At 42.7% G+C, this 26,269-nt stretch overlaps 1 protein-coding gene and 1 pseudogene across 3 annotated transcripts in view; both read left to right on the top strand.

The window, feature by feature from the left end:
* NMNAT3 (nicotinamide nucleotide adenylyltransferase 3) overlaps window positions 1-26,269 on the top strand; it is a 96,799-nt gene that overhangs the window by 44,299 nt on the left and 26,231 nt on the right. The gene's annotated exons all lie outside the window — the stretch shown is intronic.
* Window positions 1,128-1,777, top strand: LOC308507220 (small ribosomal subunit protein eS17-like; annotated as a pseudogene). The gene has a single exon. The product of its transcript is annotated as a small ribosomal subunit protein eS17-like (transcript).

Below are 26,269 nucleotides of genomic sequence, written 5' to 3' on the forward strand. Positions count from 1 at the left end.
GATTCAACTCAATCCCAATGGGCTTTTTGGTAGAAATTGGAAAGCTGATTGTAAAATTCATATGGAAATACAAATGACCTAAGATAGCCAAAATAACTTCGAAAAAGAGGAATAAATTTGGAAGATTAACAGTACCTGATTTCAAAACTAATTATAAAGCTATAGTACTTGTGACAGTTTGGTATTTGGTGTAAAGATAGTTAAATACAGAATAGAGAGCACCAAATTTGACCCCCACTTACATAGCCAACTGATTTTTGACAAAGGTGCAAAGGCTATGCAGCAGAGAAAGGACAGTCTTTTCAAAAATAAAATGGTGCTGGAACAATTGGATATCCATATGCAAAAAACAAAAAGCACTTTAATCCATAGCTTATAACATATGCAAAAGCTAACTCAAAATGGATCGTAAACTTTAATGTAAAACCTAAAACTATAAAATTCTAGGAGAAAATCTTTGTGACCTTAGGTTAGGTAAAAATATCTTAGATAAAACACTACCAAAGTATGGTCCAAAATAGAAAAAAAAAAAAAAGATAAACTAGACTTCATCAAAATTAAAAGTTCCTGCTCTTCAAAAGACACTAAGAGAATGAAAAGACAAGCCACAGACAGGGAGAAAAGATTTGCAAAGCATATATCAAACAAAGGACTTACATCTAGGATGTATAAGGACCTCTCAATTCAATTTAAAAAACAAAACAAAACACCCAAATAACTCAATTAAACAATGGGCAAAATATTTGAACAGACTCTTCACCAAAGAAGATATATGGATGGCAGATAAGTACATGGAAAGATAATCAATTGCATAATGGAATTACAGGGGAAAAAAACACAGTAAGTTAACACTGCACGCCTATTAGAAAGGCTAAAATTTTGAAACTAATCATACCAAGATGTGGAGCAGTTGGAATTCTCATACACTACTAATAGGAATGTGACTGGAACAATAGGTGTGGAAAACAGCTTGGCCGTTTCTTACAAGTTAAGTGCTTACCTACCGTGTGATGCAGCCGCCATACCTAGGTATCTACCCAGGAGAAATTAAAGCGTATGTTCATGCAAAGACTTGTGCAGGAATGTTCAGAGCAGCTTTAACTATGATAACGCCACACTGGAACCAATCCAAGCATCCATGAACATGTCAATAGATAAACAGATGGCGATAGAGTGGAATAGTACTCAGCAATAAAAAAGAATGAACCGCTCTTTTACCAGGGACCCACCAAGATGGGCTGCATTGGCATCAAGACCGTGAAGAAGGCGGCCGAGGTCATCATCACCGAGAAGGACAACACGCGCCTGGGCAATGACTTCTACAACAAGCACGTGTGCGAGGAGATCTCCATTATTCCATCCAAGAAGCTCTGCAACAAAACAGCTGGCTATGTCACACATCTGATGAAGCAGATTCGGAGAGGCCCCGTAAGAGGTGTCTCCATCAAGCTGCAGGAAGAGGAAAGAGAAAGGAGAGAGAATTATGTTCCTGAGGTCTCAGCCCTGGATTAGGAAATCATTGAAGTTGATCCGGACACTAAGGAAATGCTGAAGCTCTTGGACTTTGGCAGCCTGTCCAACCTGCAGGTCCCTCAGCCTACAGGTGGGATGAATTTTAAAACACCCCGTGGAGCTGTTTGAATCTTCCTGCTGGGCTGCCATAGTTTCGATAAACCTTGGACAACCTTAAAAAGAAAAGAAAAGAAAAAGAATGAACCAAAAACACAAATGAATCTCAGGTATACTGAGTGGAAGAAGCCAGACCAAAAAGGAGTAGATAGTATATGTAGTCTGTTTATATAAAATTCTAGAAATTGCAAACTAATCTAGTGACAGCAAACAGATTAGTGGCTGGGCGTGGGGGAGCGGCATGGGGCAGGCGAGAAGGATTATAAAGTGGCACAAGGAAAGTTTCGGAGATGATGGATGTGTTCATGATCTCGATTGTGGTATTGGTTTCATGGGTATATACATACATTAAAACTTACCAAATTATACCTTTTAAGTATGTGTTGTTTATTGTACATCAACTACACCTCGATAAAAAATACCAAACTTAAAAAAAAAAAAAGACTCCACAAGGTATCTTCAGTCATATATAAAATGGGATAAATTCTGTAGGACAAATGTCCCAATTTCTTTAACAAATAAGTAGCAAGCAAGAAACAGGAATTGGAAACTGTATAATTCAACAGAAATTTAAGAGACACATAAACCAAATACCATGCATGGGCCTTATTTGAATCCTGATTCAAATCAACTATAAAATGATATTCATGAGAGAGTTGGTAAAAGCTGAACACCAACTGGATATTGTATGGTATTAAAGAATTATTGTTTAATTTTTAAAACCAATAATTGTCGTGTTAAAATAAAAATTGTCTTAATCTCTTAGGAGAAAGAGTATATACCCTTGGTCTAGCAATTCCACTTCACAGAATTTATCCTAAAGCAAGTATATGGAGAAAAAACAGACATTTCTATTTCAGGGAAAGAAGAAATGTATTCCCTGTTTATTTTACAATAGTGTGTGGAATCATGTTCTTTTCAGGGTATATAGCTTCTACTTGGCATGATATATACATCTGCTTGACTCTTAGCCACTAAGTGGCTTTTCCTGCCAACTTCAACTCATCAGAAATGCCCCCGGACTTCATGGGCATCGTCCTCGCTGTGAGATTTCTCAGGGCAGGGCCTGTGCTTTGCTTTCTAGAATGTGCTGCTTCACAGACAGCTACATCTGCACACTGTCTGATGACTTCAGATGCTTGATGTACTTGCACACACTCCTTTATCCACATGGTAAGGCTCTGGCCTGGCCCAGGGGGGTGCCAGACAGTATTCCTGATCCCCAAAGGTCACGGTTACCACAGAAGGCGTGAATAATTAAGCATGGATACAGTATATTAGATAGGGTTTCTATCACTTGGGGTATTAATAAGTTGAAGGGCCTTGGTCACAAATGCCCTCCAATACCTTCTTGACTTTACTCTCAGTCACTCCTCTCTGGAAAGTACTGGTCATTTTTGAAAGTCCAGAATGGATTCTCCTGCCTGTGTCTTTGAATGTTATGCATTGGGTTGACACCTTTCAACATCCCGTAGATATTGAGTGTATCTTCTAGAGATAGAGTTGATTAAATTGCATCCCCTGCCATTTAAAAAAAGAAGTGTACGGTGTATGTGGCCAGAGACGCATGGGAGCAGGTGAGGTGGCGCTAGGTGCAAAGGAGGGATGTCTCCCAACTGGCGTTGGAGGAAGCTTCTTGGAGGAGGTGACACCCAAGCTTGAAGACTGTGAAAGGCTTAGGCAGGTCCTGTTTGGGGGAGATTATGGGCAGAGAAAGCAGCATGGGTAAAACATGGAGGAGGCAGAGAATCACATTCTAGAACATGGGAGAGAGATGAGGCTGATAAGACAGGTCCTAGAGAAGGAACTTTCTTGTCACCAGGAGGGTCTCTCCTGTCGTTCACTGCAGCCTCCCATGGCCAGCAGATCTGCGCACCGAGCCATAACTTGACCCATCATCTCTCCAGAGACACATGTTTAAACAGCGCCTTTTTTCTCTGTCAGAGTCAGTTCACAATTAAGGCTGGATGAAAATCTGGCCCCACAGCTGACTTTCTGTTTTCACGAAGAAAACTAAATCTCCCTTCTGTTGGTATATTGTCACTAAAACAACTCACAATTTTAATTTGATATTGCATGCATATAAATTGAATTAAAATAAGCTAAAGCAATTTGTTTAGTACCTTCAAATAGAAATTAATAGTATCTTCCAAGTTTGCTGCGGTAGCTCTAATTTTGAACTCTTTCCCCTTTCACAAGCATCCCTTCTTCAAACTACAATTTTCTTTCCTTCTTTTGTTTATTTCCTCCTTTTTCTTCTGAAATAACAGCAAAACCTTAACAACTGACAGAGACACTATAATATATCAAAAGTTTTAGCTATCTTTGGTCCTGTGATAACACACACCTTTGTAATGAAAACATTATGCATTAGATGAGGGGGGAGGGGGGCTCACGGTGTGAGGGATGTAAAAATAAAATTAAATTAAATTAAAATAAATAAATAAATAAATAAATAAATAAAATAAATTATGCATTAGATGAAAACTTAGATCTGTAGATTTTCATTAATACACTGACAAAGTCAAACATGCTCAAAGGATAGAATGTTGAACCAGCTATTTTTTTACCCTCCTTTACTTGAAAGAATGTTTGGGGATAAGAGATGGGGCTGGCAGGAATGTGTGGTGTCTGTGGATTTTCAGTATTTTATAGTGTTGTTCTTTGTTTAGTCAGAGGTCCTTCCTTGCCCTGCACGGCGTGCTGTGTGGGGTGCTCACAGAGAGGACTCTCAAAAGCTTGATGGACGAATATGTGTATTGGCCTGGGTCGTTGTGAAAAGTTCATTTGGGATTTTTATTCTTGGTTTGCTGAATTTTTTTAAATTTTATTTTATTGGGGAATATTGGGGAACAGTGTGTTTCTCCATGGCCCATCAGCTCCAAGTAGTTGTCCTTCAATCTAGTTGTGGAGGGCGCAGCTCAGCCCCAAGTCCAGTCGCTGTTTTCAATCTTTAGTTGCAGGGGGCGCAGCCCACCATCCCATGCGGGAATTGAACCGGCAACCTTGTTGTTGAGAACTCACGCTCTAACCAACTGAGCCATCCAGCCACCCCTCCGGCAGCTCAGCGGCAGCTCGTTGTCTTCCATCTAGTTGTGGAGGATGCAGCTCACTGGCCCATGTGGGAATCGAACCAGCAACCCTGTTGTTCAGAGCTCCCGCTCTAACCAATTAAGCTATCTGGCGGCCCCTTGGTTTGCTGATTTTTGACAGAAATGATTCAGCCCAGTCAATAGCATCAGACACACCTAAAGCATTCTGTGAATATATTAAGAACTTGAGCCTGCATTTCTCTTAAGATGCTGGATGTATTCCCAGTTGTAAGTAGTTGTTTTCACAACATGTAGTCACAAACTTACTAATGGAGGTTGAATTCAATTTGAATCCTATTTTCTGTTATTTCAATGGCTTATTATTTTTAGTCAATATAATTTGGCCATTGGCCTATATTTCAACAACAAGTCTACTTGTGTTTCATTTGTAGAATCAAACTGTCAGATTAATTAATACTTATTCATTAATAACTATATTGTACCTGTTCGGTTTACATACCTAACAAACTCATATCGTCCTTGCTATTTGTCAGGTTGTGTTCTCAGTGCTTTACATGAACTCATTTAACCTTCATAACAACCATACAATGTGGGTACTGTTACTCTCCCATTTTTCAGATGGGGCAACTGAGGCTCCAAGAGATTGAGTAACTTGCTGAGGTCACACAGCCAGTAAGTGGTAGAGAGAGTTTCCCCTGGAGTGTGTGCTCATAACTGCCATACCATGTTGCCTCCATTTAGTCAACAAATGTCTCACTGAGCGCCTGTCAGTGCTGGGAGCTGTGCTAGATGTGGCAAAATATGGGAGCAAAAGTGGTCCCTGTGCTCCTGGGGGAGTGCCTTAGTCACCTCAGCTTTTCATAATCAAAATACTGTGGACTGAGAGGCTTATAAACAACAGAAGTTTATGTCTATAGTTCTGCAGACAGGAAGTCCAGGATCGGGGTGCGAGCAAGAGCGGGTTCTGGTGTGAGCTCTCTTCCAGGTCGCATGCTGTCAACTTCTCAGTGCATCCTCACAGGTGGGTGCGGAAGGGAAGCAAGCTTTCCACGGCCCTGGTAAGGGCCCTAATCCCATTCAGGAGTGCGCCATCCTCAGGACCTCATCTCGTCCTAATTCTCTGCTAATGGCCCTACCTCCCAATACCATCACATTGGGGGTAGGACTTCAACGTATGAATTTGGGGGGAGGGCACATACACATTCAGACTATAACAGATAGACAGACATTAATCAGATCCCACAGAGGAAAACTTACTCAGGTGATACCTGCCACTAAGGGGAAGTTCCGGATGCTATAGGTGTGAACATAGGCCCAAAGTTCTGGGAAAGTGTTTCTGAAAATGTAAGGAGCAGAATTATCAGGCACTTTTTAGGTTAAAGTGAGGTTGGCTAAGGTCAGGGAATGCAGGAAAAGAGTATTCTTAGCATAGAAAAGTGGTGTGCAAAGTCCCTGTGATGGGAAAGAGCGTACCACCCAGGCAGGAATAGGTTGTGATGACGGTGCAGCTGGAGCAAAGGATAGAAGGTAAGGCGAGAGAGAGAAGCCGGGGAAACGATGAGAGCCTTGCAGGCCGTTGTGAAGGAATTTGGTTTTCATCCTAACAGCTATGAGGTCTGCATACCCTTTCCTCTCTTAACCCCCTGCCACACACACAAACGCACACACACACACACACACACACAAAGGGGGAGTGGAGGTAAGCTGGCTGATGAGGTAGTTGAAGCCATATTGTTTATGAAAAGGGTGATGATGGCCAGAAAGAGAAGTTGACAGATGTGGAAGGTAATTAGAAGGTAAAGTTGACCTGATAATGAATTGGATCTGAGGGGGAGAGAGAGTGCCATCCACTGAGAAAGAGAGAGTCCTGCAGGTAGACCAGAACAGAGCAAGGGACAAGTTCAGCTTCAGACACACTGAGTTTGAGAGACCTGTGAAATGTCTAAAGGAAGGTGGTGATTGGAAGTCAGAGGAGAAGACAGACCTCGAGATAGACATTAGCAAGCGATCTGTGGATAATAAATGACGATCTCCATAGGGCTTAAATGGATCACAGAGAGAGCTGTGGAGAGAGATGCGCCCTCAGGAGCTGCAACATTAGCAACCCCCCATGGGAGGATGGGCTTGCAAAGGAGCCTGAGGAAACCGAGAAGTGGGAAGGAACCAGAGCCGTTTCTGTCACAGAAGACAGCAAGGACGAGGGGTCCCCCAACATGTCATGCTACTAAGAGGTCAAGTTAGATCAAGACTGAAAGATCACACATGTGGGGTTTAGTCTTCTCTATGAGAAGGCTTTTATTGACACAGTGGCATTGACAACCATATTGGCGAGAATGAGAGAAGAAATGGAGGCAGTTCTTCCAGGGATGACGGTGTTCCAGGTGAAGGGGGGTTGCAAGTACAAGAGCAAGGAGGGCTTATTCGTAGTGCCAGGTGGAGGGAGCAAACAGACGAGCAGCCCTGGGGAAGCACGCGGGCCCTGTCCAAAGGGGGGAATCGCCATACCTTCCAATTTCTCAAGAGAAACTGCAAATAGGAATTTTCATGTTCCAAAGATTGTTGATTGCTACATTGTTTGCGATTGCAAAATATGAGAAACAAAATATTCAATTGTCAACACAGATTCAACTCTAATAAGTAAGTTTCTTTTGCCCAGAGTCATGGGCCTGTAATTCTGAAACTACTTTCTATAGATCCTAGGATTAGGCAATAAGTAAATATCATGCGGATAACAGAAGCCGGGTTTCTCACTGTTGGACAAGGACGTTACAAATATAGACAGAGGGAACAAAGAAATAACCCAGTGATGTGAGATTGGAATTGGAGGCATTTGTGTACACTCGTGGATAGATATGATACAAAGATCAGGCGGGCAGGTATGTGGTAAGTGGGAAGGTAGATAGGCAGGCAGGCAGACAGACAGACAGACAGACAGACACAGAGATGTGGCTATCAGTATGTATACAGATACCCCTACATCTGTATCGTATCCCTGTCTGCTGAGAGGGTCTAGAAATAATGATACCCCAGTAGCAATAGTACAACCTAGCATTCTAATCTTGGTTACTAAATACCATTCTGCATGAAAAGGGCTCCTTGGAAAAAGTGGATTCTGGGGCTGGGGCAGGGAAGTATAATATGAACTTGGAACATGCTATGGTGCTAGAAATAAGAAAGTACTCAAACAAGGGGGGCATATCGAAAGCACACAAGAGCCAGCTCGATGGGGTTCCCACTGGTAAAATACGGGACAACTTGAGAATAAAAATAAATAATGAAGTAAAGTATTATAACTCATTGAATAAACTAACAGTCCATAGGTCTAAACTGATATAAATTAATTTATTAGTCAATTATATGAACAAACAAATAAGTAGGAAAGAAGGGGAAGCTCTTTCTTACACTAGAATGCCAACTAATAAATGTAGAAGGAATGGTGCAGTTAGAAAATCACTATGTGGCAACCACAGAATTAATTCATGCAAGAATCATGAGTGGACTGTAAACCTAGAGGGTTAGAATAACAAGATATTTACATAGTTGCAAAGTTACTCCTGCGATAGACTTATTAATGTGAAAGGAAAAAAATATAGCAGAGAAACCTGGCAGACACCACCTTAACCAAATGCTCAAAGCCACCAGTGTAGCACACAGTGACATCAGGTGTTTCTGGATCTGAGGCACTGGGAAGGGCACACCATGACCTCTGGGCCATTCCCGCCAGAAGTACATACCCTGAGTACCCTCCTGACAAGCCTCAAGCAGGGACAGTCTACCAAATAACTAGCCTATACAAAATGTTGGTGTCGTGAAAGACAGACTAAAGAGTTATTCTAGATGAAAGAAGAGCAACGAGACATGACAACTGAATGCAATCCATGATCGTGGGTTTACTTATTTATTATTGGTATAATGAACATCAATGGAAAAATTGGTGGAATATGAATTAGATCTGTAAGTTAGATAAAATAGTATTATGTCAATGTTGATTTCCTGATTGGGAGTATTTTATTGTAGTTATGTAAAAGAGTCTTGACTGGTTTTCAGCCCACAGAGTGTCATTCCTTTGGGGGCAGGAGGGAGTAGGGGTCCAAGCCTAGGGGGCGGACTGGCCCCAGGCTGCTTCCCTGTTGTAACTGAAGGGCAGACCTGCAGGACAAGGGTGGATATTGGTAAGTGGTATTTGGTAGCAAGGAGATGGGGACACTCCCTTGTATGATTTCTCTTGGCCTCTGAGGTAGGTGGCATGGTCCCCAGCTGAGAGTGAGGGTTTCTGGGAGCTCAGAGGCTTCAGGAGAGAAGATGTTGGATGTGCTGTGAGAGACCACATGGGCTAGAACCGCAGGAAGAACCGCAGGGCAGTGAGGCTGGTCCATCTGAGATCAGTGCTGTAAGAGGCCCCCAGGAGTTGGCTTTTTCCAGCAGCTTTTATCTGCTCCCAGACAAGCACAGAGAAAGAAGGTAGCTGAGTTCAAGCAGGGAAGGAGTCTGCTAGCTGGAAGTGGTGGAAGTACAGAGGGGCATGGCACTCTGCGTATCGCCATGAGCATTCTTGAAAGGACTGCGCTGGAATCTCAGGTGGTCAGAAATACAGTGAAGAAGGAGAGGGTAGATGGGCTGGGTAGGCTCAAGAATGGGCTGGAGCCCCTAGTGAGGTGGACACTCAGTCTTATGAGAAGTGGTGGGATAAGCCACCGCAAAGAGCTGGAGGGACAAGGCTGAAGGACTCTGGAGCCGTCTGGGGTAACAAGGTCCAGCACATAAAGGAACCCTCGGGTGTCTTCAGGACGCCAAGGAGAAACCTTGCGGATGAGGAGGCAGAGAACCAGTGTATCAGACAGGTTGTCCTTTTGGACTTGGAAATCGTGGCCCAATCAGGGGCGGAGAGAATCACATGTACCAAGTGCTAAGGCCTAAGTGTGACATGGTTTCATAGGTCAGTAGACGGAGGCTCAGGGGGTGAGCAGCAAGGAGGAGATACGGGGAAGGTCCTGGTGTTGCACAGAGCAGAGAGGAAGAGTTGGGAGGGGCGGGCAGTGAGTCAGAGTGGGGAAGTGCAGAGCCTTGCAGAGGTGACCGTGGGGTAGAAGATAAGGGCCTTATAATTTGCATGCCTCCGAGTACAGAAGGATTTTACAAAGATAAAGTTACTTCTAGTCCTACCCTAGAGAACCTGTGACTCAAATGGAACAAGGGGGCGGTCTCAAGGGGGAGAAGGGACACTAAGCACACGAACAACAGCAATGCACGAGAGAACATTGCGTGGCTATAGTGATTAAAGGAGGTTGTGTGAATACAAGGCCTGGAACACAGGAGGTGTCCAATGGTCAGGAGGCAGTATTATCCCTGCCTTTATGGGCAGGGAAACGGGCTCGGTGAGCTTGTCACTTACACAGCTAATCTTGGGGGAGCTGGGGCATGAACCCAGGTGTTGGACCCGGAGGCCATTGTTCTTCTCACTGCCCTGTTCTGCAGATGTGCAGCAGCAGGCTTCTGTGGGGTCTCCTGAATGTGCAAGGCCCACACACAGATCTGGTGAGAGCAGGGAATGACGAGCAGGGAAAAGAAGGGAAGGACACGAGAGAGGGGCTAATCAATTTATTTAGCAATATCTAATCAATTTATTTAGTAATATGCAATAGCAAAAGACGAAGGCTATTCAAACAAGGTGCTAATGACAGAAAATAAAGGTGGTTAAGACTAAAATATATGCCGGAGCAGCTCACCAAACCGGGGAAAAACAGCACTGGAAAAGTCAGAAATCAAAACCTTGTCAGGTCTGCTGCTGGGAAAGCTGAGGTGTCTCCCACAGCTGCTTGCTAGTCCCCAGGAATGCTGGAATGATGAAGAATCACCAAGGACGGATGATGAAATTACACTGCCAACTGAGGTCTGTCTTATATATTTTCTCAGATATGCTCCTTGTTCTTGCCTCCCGCTCCGGGAATGGCCAGTTCCGGGAGGGTTCGGCAGTTACTGTGATAAGAATATTGCTTATCCGGCTGAAGGGCCAGTTTATTCAGACAAACAACGCTGACTGTTTTCGTCTGGGACCATCTGCCCAAGGTCTCCCAAAGCCTGACAACATGCCTGTCACGTCCTTCTGATATAACTTAGTTACTTCTCCACTCATCTGCTGATGCGGGCAAAACAGACAAAACACCAGCTCAGAGTTAGTCTGGGACAAACCTCACATGCAGTCCTCCACATGTGAGGGAACGAACTGACAAACCTCACACGCAGTGTCTCATGTGGGGGAACAAAGGAACAGAGAGCTAACAGACAAAAGCTCACATCAGCCAATGAAGGCAGATTTCCCTAACATCTTTCCCACAGAGCAGTCTGGGAGGACTGGCGGACAGGAGGGAAGAGGTCGGGGCTGGATCTTGGAGTCTGACATTCCAAGTAATGAATGTGGAACGTTCGGTGAAGGGGCCTCACTGAAAGTCTTTACGTGGCCACTAGGTGCCAGCTAGGTGAGATCTTGGCACATGGCTCTCCAGAGAACCTTTAGAAAAGCAACTGCTAGAATACTCTCAGCAATCTGTCCCTGGCTAGCCCAGACCCCCATCCAGCACCAGGACTGGCTGACTTTACCAGAGTGAGCAGGACTCAGCCTTGCGGGCAGGTGCACAGCCCTGGACACTCCTGTGTGCATTTCCCCCCTCATTGCTCAGGTGACCTTGTGAAACTTCGTCAAATGCCTGGGTAAGGTTCTGTGTCCATGGCTGTTCCTTGCCTTCTCATCTAGAAACTCTACTGAATAGGGAAATGACTTACTCTCCATGAACTCTTGCTAGCTCTGAGCAGTCACCACTTTTTCTAAGTGCTCAGAAATTGTCAGTTTCAGACCCTGTTCCCTGATTTTGCTCTGGTTTGAATTCAGGGTCCCACACTATAGTCTAGAATTTATCCTTTAGGCTTTTTCTGTAATCCACTCAAGGGATTCCTCCAGAAAGAAAAGCACTGGTTTTCTAGACTCGTGAAACTTCCAGAAGTGGGCACGGGTCTGCTTTCAGCCACATCTCTGCCCCGGCCGAGACCTGTGGTTGGCAGTGTGCCAGCATGCAGACCCCTTCCAGCCCTGGCTCTGACGCGGACGCTTCTGGGTCCTGGGATTCCCTATTTCTTTTCTCCTTTGGATGCCACACCCCACAGGAGAAAGGATTGCAGAATAGTGAACAGTAGAGTAGACATGTTCTCTTCTCTATGACCACGGGGTCACAAAAGGAACAGTGGCTTTGAAACCAACCTAGTTGTCAAACCCACTCACTAGTCCATGACCTTGAGCAATTTCCTTCACCCTTCTAGCCTGTGTTTCCTCAACTGCAACGTGGGAATGATATATTCCTGACTTTACAAGGTTATTTATTATACGGCATAAATGAGATAACGTACATACGGTGTCTAGCCCATGGGACATATCCAGTACATGTGTGGTCTTTCCACTTGCATTCTGAGCAGGCCCCAGCCCAGTGATGGCTTAAAGCAACTCCTGTTCCTGTGCCCATGACCAAATAGGTTCACATAATAACCTCATGTCTATGTATGGAAGTGAGAAAACCACAAAGCAGTTTCTCCTGTTTTCTTTAGCCCTTTCTTGATACCTCATGATGTTTATTTCTTAACATTCCTGCCCCACTTGTCTGTGGCACCCCAGATTAAATTGTATCGTAAAGATAACAGCCCAGTCGAAAGCTTTGTCCTTTCTTTTCCCTTTGGACAACCTTGAGGAGGGGAAAGGTATTTTATGGCTCCCAGGTTTTCCTCTCAGCGACTTGCATTTTAAATGGAAGCGTATTTATTGCAACACCATTTACATCAGCCGTTTTCTGCATTAAATAAAAATGTCTGTGTGTTGCACGTGACTTTTGCTACCCCTGTGATTTTAATTTTGATTCTCTATTATACAGTGAATACAGAGAGAATTAAGTGCATCGTGATCAGGTGGTGCTGTATAATCTGAGATAAGGGGGGGAATTAAGCTGTAATAATTCTATTTTAGGCAGTGACAGCTCCAGTTGTGGGTCTTCTGGGCATTAGGAGATACTATGAGTAAATATTATATAAGCCCAGCATGTTACTTTAATCTTGGGCTCACACGAACGTTTATTAATCAGATAGAGTGATTTTAATATATATTCATGGGCAATTCTCCAGCCTGGTCTGGAAAAAAAGTGTTCATTTTCACATTTCCAATTTAAGACTTTTTCTCTGGAGGAGATAGATTTAAGAATGTTGGATTCCTCCAGCAATTGTTTGGAAACAAGATCACTTCTCCTTATCATGTAAGGCTCAAGGGCCTGTAGCTACACGAGTGCTAACATTCCAGACTTTTCCCAAAAGCAGCACTGTTCTGATTTAATAACAAGCTAGTACTTTTCTAATCCTTGTATGCCTACCTTGGGTATGGCTTAAATGAAACATCCTGGACAGGTCTCTGAGGAGACCAGTTTGTATGGCATTACTCTTGCACCAGACTCTGCACCAGGCAGATTAGGGGTGAACAGTAGTACTTCACTGACAAGTGACCTTTATATCAAGGCCCTCACACTCTTCCCATTCTGCCTCATTACTGCTCGTATATACAAGGCTATGAAAAATGGGAGCCATTACGCATGTCCCCATAAACTTTAAGATGTCTCCCACCTTTTCCCCTAGTTTCCTGTCCTTTTCTCACTTCCCCCAACCAAGTATGAAATGCTTTTTTAATCAAGGTTTTTTCATTGTTTTGCTCTTTTAGTTTTATTTTGTCTTATTCCTCAAAAAGAGTTGAAGTTGTAAACCACATATCCAACAAAGGACTAGCATCTAGAACATATAAAGAAGTCTCAAAACTTAATAAAAACACATACCGTCCAATTAGGAAGTGGACAAAAGACAACAAGAGACACTTCTTCAGTGTCTGTCACTGAAGAAGATAGACAGATAGCAAAGAAGGGCATGAAAAGATATTTAACAACATTTGCCATTAGGGAAATGCAACATTAAAACCATAAGAAGCTGTTACTACATACCTATTAAAATGGCTAAAATGAAAAATAATGGCAACTCTAAATGCTAGAAAAGATGCAGAGAAACTAGACCGCTCATTATTATTGCTGGTGGGAGCTTAAAATGGCACAACCACTCTGGAAAACAGTTTGGCAGTTTCTTGTAAAACTACATATGCAATTACCGTATGACCCAACAATTGCACTCATGGACATTTATCCCAGAGAAATGAAGACTTATGTTCACACAAAATCCTGCAGGCAATGTTCATTACCTCTTCATTTCTAATGACTGAAAACTGAAAACAATTCAGATGTCCTCCACGAGGTGGATAGTTGAACTGTGGTACTTCCATACCGTAGAACCTGACTCAGGAATAAAAAGAAACAAACGAGGCACATGACAGCTTTGATGAGTGTCCAGGGGAAACGCTGAGTGCAAAAAGCCAATCCTAAAAGGTTCCATATTATATGATTCTGTTTGTATAACATTCTTGAAGTGATAAAAATTATGTAAATGAGAATAGATTAGTGGGGGTTAGGGCGGGGGACTTGGGAGGGCGACACGAGGGAAGTGAGCATGGCTATAAAAGGACAGCAATGAGGGGTCTTTTTGGTGAGGGGACTGTCATGTGACTCTTCTGTGGTGATGGATGCATGAAACCTATGGGTGTGATGAAATTCCATAGACCTGAACACACACACGCCCTCCAAGAAGTACATGTAAAACTGGTGAAATCTGAATAAGGGTGGTGGATTATGTCAACCTCACCGTTCTGGCCGGGTTATTGTAGTACAATACTGCAGTGTCACCATTGAGGGGAACTCGGTAAAGGCACAAGGATCGCCCTGCATTAGTTCTTACAGCTGCATATGAATCTGTAATTAGCTCAAAATAAAAAGGTTTAATTAAAAATACAAAAAAATAATTGAAACAACATAGTTGATCGATGTAAGGAGGAAAGGGTGAAGTGAGGAAGTGATACTTCCATGCCAGGGGTTTTCAAGTAGTCATGTCAAGTAGTAATATTCACGTTTCACAGATATCAGGAAACTTGAGTCCCTAGAAGAGAGATGTTTTACGGGAGACCTCCCCATCAAGTAAAAGACAAAGCCCCAGTCTCTTAGAATGCAAAGCCAGTGCTCTTATCATCACACCATAGGGAACCCCGTCTCCTGAGCAAACTGTGTTGTCTCTGCACGTTGTCTCTGCCTGTTGCTGCTACACCAACTCCCTGAAGAGACAGCTTCAGAGTTTATATGCCAGGACCTGCAACCTTTTCTGTCTTCAAAATGGGAAGCAAACATCATTCAGAGTTAGGCACCAGCATTCGGTCTCTTTGCTAAGCACATCATAAGGAGAACTCAGACAAGGAGCATTCGGAAAACCCAGACCAACATCAGATAAAACAGTCAGGGAAGTAACATTCCCAGCAGCACCAAGGACATTGATTAAAATGAATTGAAAAGATGCATCAGTATAAATACTTCTAAAGATGAGGTTGCCAAGAAAGAGTTAGACCTTGGGGAGATTTATGAGTTACTAATAATTATAGGGAAAATAAATCTTAGGAGGACAAAATCATTAAAGAATCGATTTTATAAACTAATGAGATTGGTTCCTCCCAGGGGGTGGATGGGAATGGTGTAGAAAGAAGGGGAATGGGAACAGGGTAGAAGCTGGAGTGAGGGGGGACAGACCCTGCTCTGAGTAGACTTCTGTTTATAGCGAGACTCTTGGAACCATGGAATCACATGTCCAAAAAATTAAATATATAAAGTCACCCAGGATGTGAAGGGAACCCAAGACTACATGCAAACGTTAACAAATGAGGCTAACTCTAGTACAAATGAATGCATAACCGCACTGACGGCAGTGGGAAAGAAAAGAACCAACCTTAGTAGCTTGGAAAGCAGCATAAAGACTAGATAACTGCAAAGCTAAAGACAAAGGGAAGTGTATGTAAATCCTGTTCTCTAGTTTAAAAATTTGCTTTCCACAGGAGTGTGGGTAAGCAATTTGAAACTACTTTATGAAAATAAAGGAGCAAGCAAATGAGTAAATTATTGTGGGTGATAGAGCCAGGTTTCTCACTGTTGAAGAAAAGAGTTACAAATAAGGGAAGGAGGGGAGGCTGTGGTATTGGATTGGAATTGAAGGTTTCAATATGCACTCGTGGTTTTTAATATACATACAGATGGATAGTTATAGAAATAAATAGAGAGGTGTGTTTATACTGTGTGAGTACATACATATAATTACATATATATAATTTCCTATCTCTATTTTCTAAGAGGTACCTAGAAACCACAACAACTAGCCCTCTTAGTTTCTAAATGCCATTCTCCAATAAAAGAGACCAGGGCTCCTTGGAGAAATGGTTGATTCCAGAGGGAGGGCAAAGACAGTACAAGATGAGCCTGAATATCTTGTACCAAAAAGCAAGGAATAGCTTAATGATAGGAGCATGTCAAAAAGACATAGGAGCCAATTTAAAGAAGCATCAGGGATAATTGGAGGAACAAGATAAATAATGATAATGGATTATACTCCATAGAATAAAATAAATATTCATGAGTCCATATTGATGTAAATAAATGATTGAATGAATAAATAAGTAAATGCAGGAGGAAGGACAGTACTTCCTTACAGTAGAATTGTAATTAATACCATTGAAGAAATGTTGGAAATAGAAAATCACCATTGGGCAAACATCATAGTCATGATTTTTGCACATCAATGGATGCTAAATTAGTGGGTAAACAGGATATTTGCCTAGTTTCAAAATATTTTCCTAGAAGAGCCTTAATAATTGCAAATACACAGGGAAACCAGTAACTTCACAATCAAGAAATCTGGCAGATACCACTTCAACCAAGTATCAATGTTAGTGTCACCAAAATCAAGACAAATCAACATCATGTGCTGAGAAGGACACGACATCATTTCTGAAGTACATAGTAGGTCAATTTAATTATGAGAAAACATCACACAAACCAAATTCAGGGATGTTCTACAAAATAACTGCCCAGTACTTTCCTGATGTGCCCAGGTCCTGAAGGACTGAGGAGCCAAGCCATCCCCAATTACAGGACACAGGACAATTACATGCAATGCAAGATCCTGGACTGGACCCTAGACCAGAAAAAGGGTCCAATAGGAGCCCTATTTGGGACAATAGGAGAAATTAGAATGAGGCCTCTCGATTAGTGAATAGTGTTATGTTAGTTTCCTGGTTTAGGTCATTATACCATGATTATGTAAGATATTAATATGAGCAGAAATGGAGTAGAAGATATATGTGAAGTATTTGTACTATGTTAAGTACTTTGCAACTTTTTAAGTCTAAAATTATTCCAAACTAAAAAGTTAAAATATATAAAATTACAGAGGAAGCCAAAACTTAATGTTCACATCATTATCCAAATAGCTGAGCAAATGTGTTATATATTGTTTAAAAGTAGTGTCAACATGAAACCAAAATAATAATAATATTACATTTGAAGGGCTCTTTACATTTTACAAAATGTTTTTACATGTTATTTAATCCCCAGCACAATCCTGTGAAGTGGCATTAATCCCCTTCCCCCCCCCCCCATTTTAGAGATGAAGAATATCCATCTAAGAGGTAGTTAAAACAAGCACGAAACACGTAAACAAGCAAAACTTCAGAGCCAGACAGATGGACCTGCTTTCGAATCCCAGCGCAGCCACTTCCAGCCTGTGGAACGTTGGCCGAGCCATTTAAGAAACCTTAGGGGAATGACAGCAACTGTCTTTTGAGATTGCTGTGAGAATCTAAACCCTATAAACATTCTGCACAGAGCCGGGCGTGTCCCGGGCACTTACTAAGAGGAGAGAATGATGAGGTGATGATGATGATGGGATCTTAGAGCTGAAGGCGCCTTCAATCGGCCCAGCAACCTCTGCCAGCACAGGAGTCACACATCCCTGACAATGGTCAGATCCCCTGTGGACACTCCGAGTGGGGCATAGCTTAATGTTATTTAAGGCAGTCCATCTCTTTTCTTAAAAAAAATATATATTTCTATCTGTGCGTGTCCATATATGTGTGGAATATACATATGTTCACATATATTTGTAGATTTTTGAGTTAACAATAGGTACATTTTCAAAGTGATCATTTCTAATATCCGGATGTCTAAGGATAGAGGCAGAAGGCCTCTGTCTTCTGGGCTGAGGCAGAAGGCGAGACGATCACGTGGCAGGCACCCTCTGCACCCACCGCCCTCAGAATTACCCCTGACCTGTCTCTGCTGCTCTTGCCGTCTGCGGAAGTGCTTGGAAAACTTTACGGCTATTCAAATCTAGGCCATTTTTTCCTGACTTCAGGACTTCAGCACACATGATAGCAATGGAATAAGGAGCAGGAGGGCTGACGGTGCCGTGGCTAGGGCCCCACACACCGTAGCCCCTCATTGCACACGTATTGTAGGAATTTATGAGAACCTTGCCTGGAGAGTCGTCATCACCCCACCCTCATAGTTTGCGCCAAATTGCTGTGCACTGGGTGCTCTTTCATGTCTCTTGTTTTCCCTTAGATTTCAGTGGACTTCCATCTCTTCCGGGGGCTAAACTTAAAAAGTAGCACATGAGACAAATTGTATATAATCGACAATACCCTTAAACATTCCTTAAATCACCCCAATCAGGATGAAGAGCATACAGCTGATACTTACACACCACATATGTGTGTAGACAATGTACAGATAGTGTATGAACCATGTAAGAGTTTGGCCCTGGAACCAAACTACCTAGGTTCCTACCCCCATGATACAATCGATGCGCTTTATGACCTTGGGCCAGTTACTTAACCTCACAAACTGCTTCTTTGCAGTTTGTTCTTCAGGAAAATGGGAATAACAGTTACATTTCTTTCATAGAAGAGCATGCCACCTATTATTATTATTATTTGCATAAATATATATAGCAGTGCACACATAAAATAAACTTTAAACTAGTTTAGTTACATAAACTGGAGCATGTGGTTATTTCCCCTGTACCCCTGGGCTGGCTCTGCAAGCAGTAACAAGCTTCGTGCTGTGCTGGTGTTGAAGCCCCGCCCTGGTCGCCACATGACTAGCACCAGGGACTGCTCCCCAACAACTCGCTCAAGTCCAGCTTCCACATTTCTGAAAGCAAATCGGGGTTGAATCTTCCCATCAAATAAGCTGGCAGAGCAGCCCCGTGTGACGTTACTGATTCTTGGTGCCATGGATCAGAGGTCCCATTTAGACTCTAAACTTTAGACCCAGGATTCTGCTGTGACATCACCACGTCTGCTTCCATTTGATGGTTATTGGGAAGGACGCCATAGTAACTACGGATAAACACGTGCAACTCTAGCTAGCCTTCCACCGTTGAGTGCAACCTGGCATAATAACACTGTGTTTTTTATCTCCTCTCCAGTCTGGACAGAGGAAGGATGTGGCAACAGTGGGAGCAGTGGTGATGGCTGCTCTGAAGGGAGTTCTAGTGGCTGCAGTGGTGGTTACAGTGGTGCTGGTGGCGGTGCTGGTAGTATAGGTCATAGAGTAATAATAGCAGTGGTGTTGGTCACTCATAGTGCGGTGATGGTGTAGGTCATGGTGATGGTGATGGTGACAGCAGCGGTTTTGTTGGTCATTATATGATGGCAGGGTGGTGGTGGGGGGGGTCATGGTGCTGCTCAGCCGTGCTGACCATGATTTGATGATGGGCACAGTGTTTGTGATGGTCGAGGAAATCACGATTCCTGTCATTCAGATCAGTGCTTCAAGCTGGATGCCAAGGGTGGGAGGACTGTATTTGAGGGCGCTACCCCCAAGCGATCTAATGTACACTTGCAGTTATAAAACACTTTCCTAGGCCTGGGTCTTGTGGTCAGTGCCTCTACATGAAAGCAGCATGACTCCCCCTGATATAATTTGCCAATGGAGTTAACTGAGTATTTCACCACGGGTGGTCCTCTGAACACTCATCCAGCAGAATGTTCCATGAAAGCTAAATGAGCTTGGTAAACCCGGAGATTTCTGTCTCTTTCTTGGAGAGTTACTGTGCACATCCACATATTGGGGATTCTCAGAGAATCTACCATCTGTAGTAAAAACCTTTCATTTTGTCTGCCCAGGTGTTTTCCAAGCTTATTGAATCACTGAACCTTTTATCTTTGGGAGAGCTGGTAGGTGCCTATTTACCATGCCACAGAACAGCTACAGAAACACTAATCTAGACAACACTTACAATGAAAACAAAGAGAAAACTTTTAAGAAAAATGTCCCCCCAGAGGGACTAATTTTTAGTGCTTGGTGAGAATGTTTAGCTTTAGGTTAGTTTTACAACTCTAAATTATGTCTTATATTGCAAATTGAAAAGATCATCTACATTTACATAATCAGAATTGACCGATGAATACATTAGACATGTAAATTAAGGGTGTTGTTAGAAACAAACCTCTAAAATGAAATTGCGTTCACGTCCATAAAACATTTATAACCTGAGAAACCCATGTTCTTTTTTTTTAAACGAAACCTATTTTTTATTGAGATATAATTGACTTTATTCTTTTATTCCATACTCATAAAATTGGTAATTTGGTCATTATGGAAAAGTAATCTTTGTTTACAGCCCAGTGCTGGGTTAACAATAAAAGAATCTTGGATAACTGCAAGGAAGTGGCCCCTCTAGAGTCAGAGCTGACCCATGGTTCTCCACTGACGCATAAGAATCCCATTTCCCTGGAAGGCTTGGGAAAAATGATAGCTCCTAAGCCTCACTGCCAGGAATTTTTAACAATGACATCCGTGCAGACGTCACTTTGAGAAATACCAGGAAAGTACTGACCTTAAAATACTGTCTTCCTCCTTCTCATTCCTCCCAGTGCCAGTCTGGGGAAAGGCTCCAGGGTCAGGCCCGGAGTTCCAGCAGCAGTGTCAGGAGCAGCCCTGAGGTGGAGGAGGGCTAGTGGGCTGCTCAGGTCTCTTCCCTAAAGCAATGTCTTTTAACCTCGAGGACAAGGTCCACAACCCCACCGATGTGCTTACAGAATTAGGAAGATGGCTTCCCATTCACTGAGTCATCATTAGTCTTAACATGAATAATGCAAAAAGGAGCTAAGCAGTTTAAATTTTGTCCATAAAACTAAGCCCAGTGTTTCACCACAGCATTTAACTCCGCGACCTATTTTATTGAATCCCTTAGCAGATCTTGGACAGTTTCCTTGAGTGTAAATTACCATGAAGGTAAATTGAAAACGTATCAAGAAATGGGCAAGGGTATTAGTGCAGCATCAAGGAGTCATCAAGCTTCAGTTGTTCTGAAGATTAAAAAAAAAAAAAAGTCTTTTCAATACACTGAAAGGGGAAAGAATTGATTTGATTAACAAGACTTCACTTTTCTTAGGTCACCGCCTTTCTTCTGCAACATAATGTGACTCAGTTTACATGTCCCCTCCTCCAGAACATATGCTTGACCTGTTCGGAGCCTCTTCCAGGATCCCTGTGTACCTCTGCCCACACAGACCACCCCGTGGTGACTGTCCATCTCTCAAGACTAAAACCCCGTGAGGGCAGGGCCCCCACTATATTTCACTAGTGCACTGCCTGCATTAGAGTACGTGCCAAGCTGCCAGCGAAATAAATGAATGTGGTCCCCTCTTGCCTTAAGAAGAAGAGAAATGGTGTTGATAGTAAAAACAAGAGTTAGGGGAATATTCAACTGATATTTCTAGTGTGCTCTCCAACCATGTGTTTGCCTGAACTGGTCTCTGCCGCCTACATTAATTAGCTCATTTGATTCAACTGAGGAGAGTGGGGAACAGAGAGGCTAAGTATAATATTTTGCCCCAAGTCACACAGCGCGTAGGCAACAGAGCTGAGTCTCATGCTCCGGTGGGCGTCTGCCTGCTCACCCTCAAGTTCCTGCCACTACAAAGCCTGTCTCGAGAGGACGGTTGAAGTCATGCATTGCCCAAGACTAGTTATTCATTGATGGGAAACAAGGCTGCTTCCACACACACACACACAGGCTGCCCAAGGCAGTGTTTTGAGCTGCTTTGCCATAACGCCTGCAGCAGATTACACACCAAGACAGAACTGTCTGATTACAACCTGCCCTGCCCCCACCCCACTGCCTTTATTCCTGTGGGAAGTTCCTGTGAGATAAGGCCCCCAAAGTAAAGGTAACTAGTTTCTGAGGAGCCATGAGACCCAGCATTCTGGTGAGTTCTTTTTAAAACCTACCTATTCTGAAAGGACACTCATTCTGTTCAGCAGATAAAGAGACAGCCAGGAATTAAAGGATGGAAAACAGAGGCATGCAAAAGAAAGAGGTTCTAATACACTGAAATCACCCCGAGGAGCCAGCCACCCTGCCTGAGGTGTTGTCAGTACTCAGATGAACAGAAGGTACTTCCAGCTGACTCAAAGAAACAATCATAGAGAACGGGGCAGGGAGAGAGAGAAAACAAGAGTCCTTTCTGTCCAGGACTAGAAAGGAAGTTTAAACCCTATGAAATATTGCTGCTTTGTTGTTTACTTTGCCAAGTTTTTAAGAAGTTGCACACAAAGAAAGCAAGACATTTGAATGAAAGAAAGAGAAACCTCACAATGATAAGCATGGGCATTGAAAGATTCTGAAGACCAGAGTGGGCTTTGTCACATGCAGGGAGTTTGCTGGTTGAAAGAATCTTCGCACAGAAAGAAGGGAAGTAGAGGGCAGACAGAGCCTCATACTCCAAGAGCACTGAAGAGGGCGAGATTACACTTCCAGTAATAGCCATCACGGTCCCAGCCAGCCCACTGTGGTTCCAGAGGGCCACCACTGTATTTTGGGATGATGGGAATAGCTGGCTGTGTTCTTCTCCCTCCTCCAGGCTTCTGTGATCCAGGCATGCAGTGGTTTATGAAATTGATGGGTGCTCTGGCCAGCAGCTCACAGAGCAGAGCAATAAACAGGCAGTCTCGAGTTCATTTGGAGATAAGAGTGAAGAGCAATCTGGCTGAAGAAATGAAGGAAGGAAGGAAGGAAGGAAGGAAGGAAGGAAGGAAGGAAGGCAGGCAGGCAGGCAGGCAGGCAGGCAGGCAGGCAGGAAGGAAGGAAGGAAGGAAGGAAGGAAGGAAGGAAGGAAGAAAGGAAAGGAAGGAAGGAAGGAAGGAAGAAAAGAGAAAAAAGAGAGAAAGACTTGTTAAATAAGCTTGACATCTGATGAAGAAAGTAAAGAAAAGGTGCCAAAGTGGTCATAAAGCTTTAATAGCCTCAGCCAGATCACATTTTCCAGGCTTATTTTGGATGCCAAGCTTAATCGCAATAACGTTTTTTTGGAAAGCTTGCAGATCCATTTAGCAGTTGAGATCCTGGTTTGTTTTTTATTTCAACCTGCTTATTATCACTCTGGCTCCTTTTCCTTCTTTACTAACAGCACTTGCCACGGTTGCTCCTGATGTTTCTTAAAAGATTTTTACCTTCCAAGGCCTCATTTCCCAGGACGTTTTTCAGCCAGCACAACCAAAGAAAGAAGAAAATGGACAGAGGGTCTGTGAATTGGGCAGGGGTGGAACTGTCCTTGTGCCCACGAGGACATTGAGCGTTCTGGGCAAAGCCCCAGAACTGGAGTCTGCCAAAGGGAGGAGAATTAGGAATCAGCCCGCATGACAGGGCAGCCAAGGCCAAGCTTTACCTAACACTTTTCTCAACTGTTTTGACAAGTGTAGTTTTGTTTTAAATATGTATGCTGGTTCTTAATAAAATGCTGATAAATGTGCCAAAGCATTCTCTGTGGAAATAATGAAGTCTTTACACTTTGGAATGCTATTAAGTCTTACTTCATGGTTTGTGAGGCTGCTAGCATTTTAAGCAGCAGTAACATTTTATTGAAATCCAGTCTTGCAGGGGGAGATGGTCTCATTTGTTCAGGTCAGCTCTAGAGGGGGCAGAATCTCCCTCTTACCCCAGAATGACCTGATTTGGGGCTACACACAGACAGAGATGGGGCTACCTGGTGGTACCCTTCTTAGCCCTGGCTGTCATAGGACTCTCTAAATCTCACTGTCAGTCACCAGTATAGTGCAATAGAAAATGTACAGGCAGACCTGGGTTTAAATCCCAGTTCATCCATTTTCTGGTATTGTAACCATGGGAAAATCATGTAATTTTTCTGAATTTCCATTCCTTCCTATTCTAGTTATTATTGCTACATAAGAAACCACCCCATACTTGATGGTGTAAATTGACAATTTTGTTAGGCTCCTATTTTGGTGGGTCAGGAATTTGGACAGAGCACAGTGGGGATGGTTTGTTTCTGCTCCACAGTGTTTGGGGGTTCAGCAGGGAAGGCTCAGAGACGGGGAGTGACTGGGCAGCTTGGAGCAGGAGTCCTCTGGAGATTTCTTCACTCTGGCAATTGGTGCTGAGTGTCAGCAGAGATGTCAGATGGGATGGTGACACTGACCATAACTCTTACATGTGACTGTGCTGTGGGGTCTTTCTGCATAGGTCAGTTTGGGATTTCACAGCCTGCTATCTAGCTGCTAAGACCAAGTGTCCCCACATCACAAGGGGGAAGTGCCTGGAATTTTTATGACCTAGCCTCGGAAGTGACATAGTATCACTTCTGCCACTGGGTAAAGCAGTCACAAGCACCCACCAGATCCAAGAGGAGTGGCATAGAATTTACCTCTTGGTGGAGGAGTAGCCATGTTCTAGAAGAGTGTGAAGGCATGGAGATAAATGTTCTGACCATCTTGGGAAAATGCAAATGTGACCCACCATACCAGGGAGTGAGGGAGTAATAATTGCTGAGACCAGCTAAATGCCCCAAACTGTTCATATGTTATCTAATTCTCATTAGTTTAAAGTATTTAAATAATTCTGGGGTCTGGGAGAACATAAGGGGTAGGGGCTACCTCATGTATTTTCTCAGAGGAAAAACACAAGCACAAGATGGCCACCAAGCAAGCCGAGTTTTCAGTTTCTGTTCATGTAACGTCTGCTAATATGCCACTGGCCAGAGGTAGTCTCATGGCCAAGCCCAAAGTCAAGGGGCAGAGAAGTGTATCTTCTGCCTTTGGGAGGCAGTGGCAGAGGTGTGGGTGTATAATATTATTATGACAGAGTGAGAAATTAGGACCAATAATTCAATCTACCATAGCCATTCTCTAGAACAAAGAAAATTGGATAAGGAGATTATGACATGACAGTGTTTAACAGCGTAATCTTGAATGCAGAACAATTTAACATGACCAGATAGCATTCATCCTAGGTATGCAAGGACAGTGTACCATAAAGATATCTATTACTATATCACATTACTAAGGCAATATATTTTTATGAAACCTAAATCATCATCTCAATATACACTTAAAAGTCCTTCAGTAAAATCCAACACTTACTCAGGGTTGTTGTTGTCTTTTTTTTTTTTTTTTAAAGCTCTTAGTAAATTAGAACTATAAGGATACTTACCTGGCACGATACATAATAGTCTAACACTTCAGAGGCATTCCCACAGAAGCAAGGAAATAGAAAAAAATACCTACTCAGCACTATTATTTTCAAATGGCATCAGTGAAGAATAAGAAATACGGTTATAGAAAGGAAACTCAGTTTTCATTATTTGCAGGTAGTTACTGTATCCCTGAAAAATTCAAGAGAAGTGTTTGAAAAACTCTTAGAACTAATCAGCTTAGTAAGGTAGCCCAGATTCAAACTAAACAAACCAAAGTACAGAGTTTTGGAATATAAATGTTAAATCACTGTGTTGTACACCTGAAACTAATATAATGCTGTATGTCAACTCAACTTTAATTTAAAAAAACCAAAGTACAGAGTTTTCTATATAACAGTTGTAATACAATGTAATGAAAAAAAATAGGTCTATATCATAAAATATGAGGGGAAAAAAGATCCATTCGTAAGAGAAACAGCCAGGGGCACAAGTCCCCATAGCAAACTTGAACCAGAAACGTGAAGGGCACTGAGGGCAGTAGCTGCACGACTTGACTAAATGGAAATATGACCAGCTCCTCACTGGCATGACCATTTATTGATTGGCTTTCCAGTGAAAACACCCCTGGCTATTTTTCTTTATTTCACTTTAGAAAAGTATCCCAAGGTTTTCCTGGGAAACTAAGCAGATGCTCAGAAAGCTCTTTCAGACATTAAAATGTCATTTTTTGTAAAAAAGTGACTGAGTGTGATAAGGACTCTAGACAGCACAATGGAACATAAAGTCTATATAGAAAAATTATACATGGTAAGGGACAAACAAAACATCAGTAGGCGGGGGGGCAGATTATTTAATAAAAGGAAATGGGACAGTCACTTAAATATTTGAAGGAAAAAAGCGATTTGATTTCCTACCTTATATAGTTCTGTCAGTAAAACACTAAAGATAAACCTTAGAAGTGGAGAATCCCCTGTCAATGGCTATTTGCTTTGACCTATAGTTCTCTCCTTGAACTGCACAAGCAAGTATATTTCCCATATGCAAAGAAAAATTACAATAAACCTACATGTTGCCTTTATCTTTTTGCTGTGAACAAAATAATTCAACAGGGACCTACCCAGTCTCTGGCAGGGCCATCCACAGCGCATACTGA

The sequence above is a fragment of the Rhinolophus hipposideros genome (assembly GCF_964194185.1).
Source record: "Rhinolophus hipposideros genome assembly, chromosome: 14".
NCBI lineage: Eukaryota > Metazoa > Chordata > Mammalia > Chiroptera > Rhinolophidae > Rhinolophus > Rhinolophus hipposideros.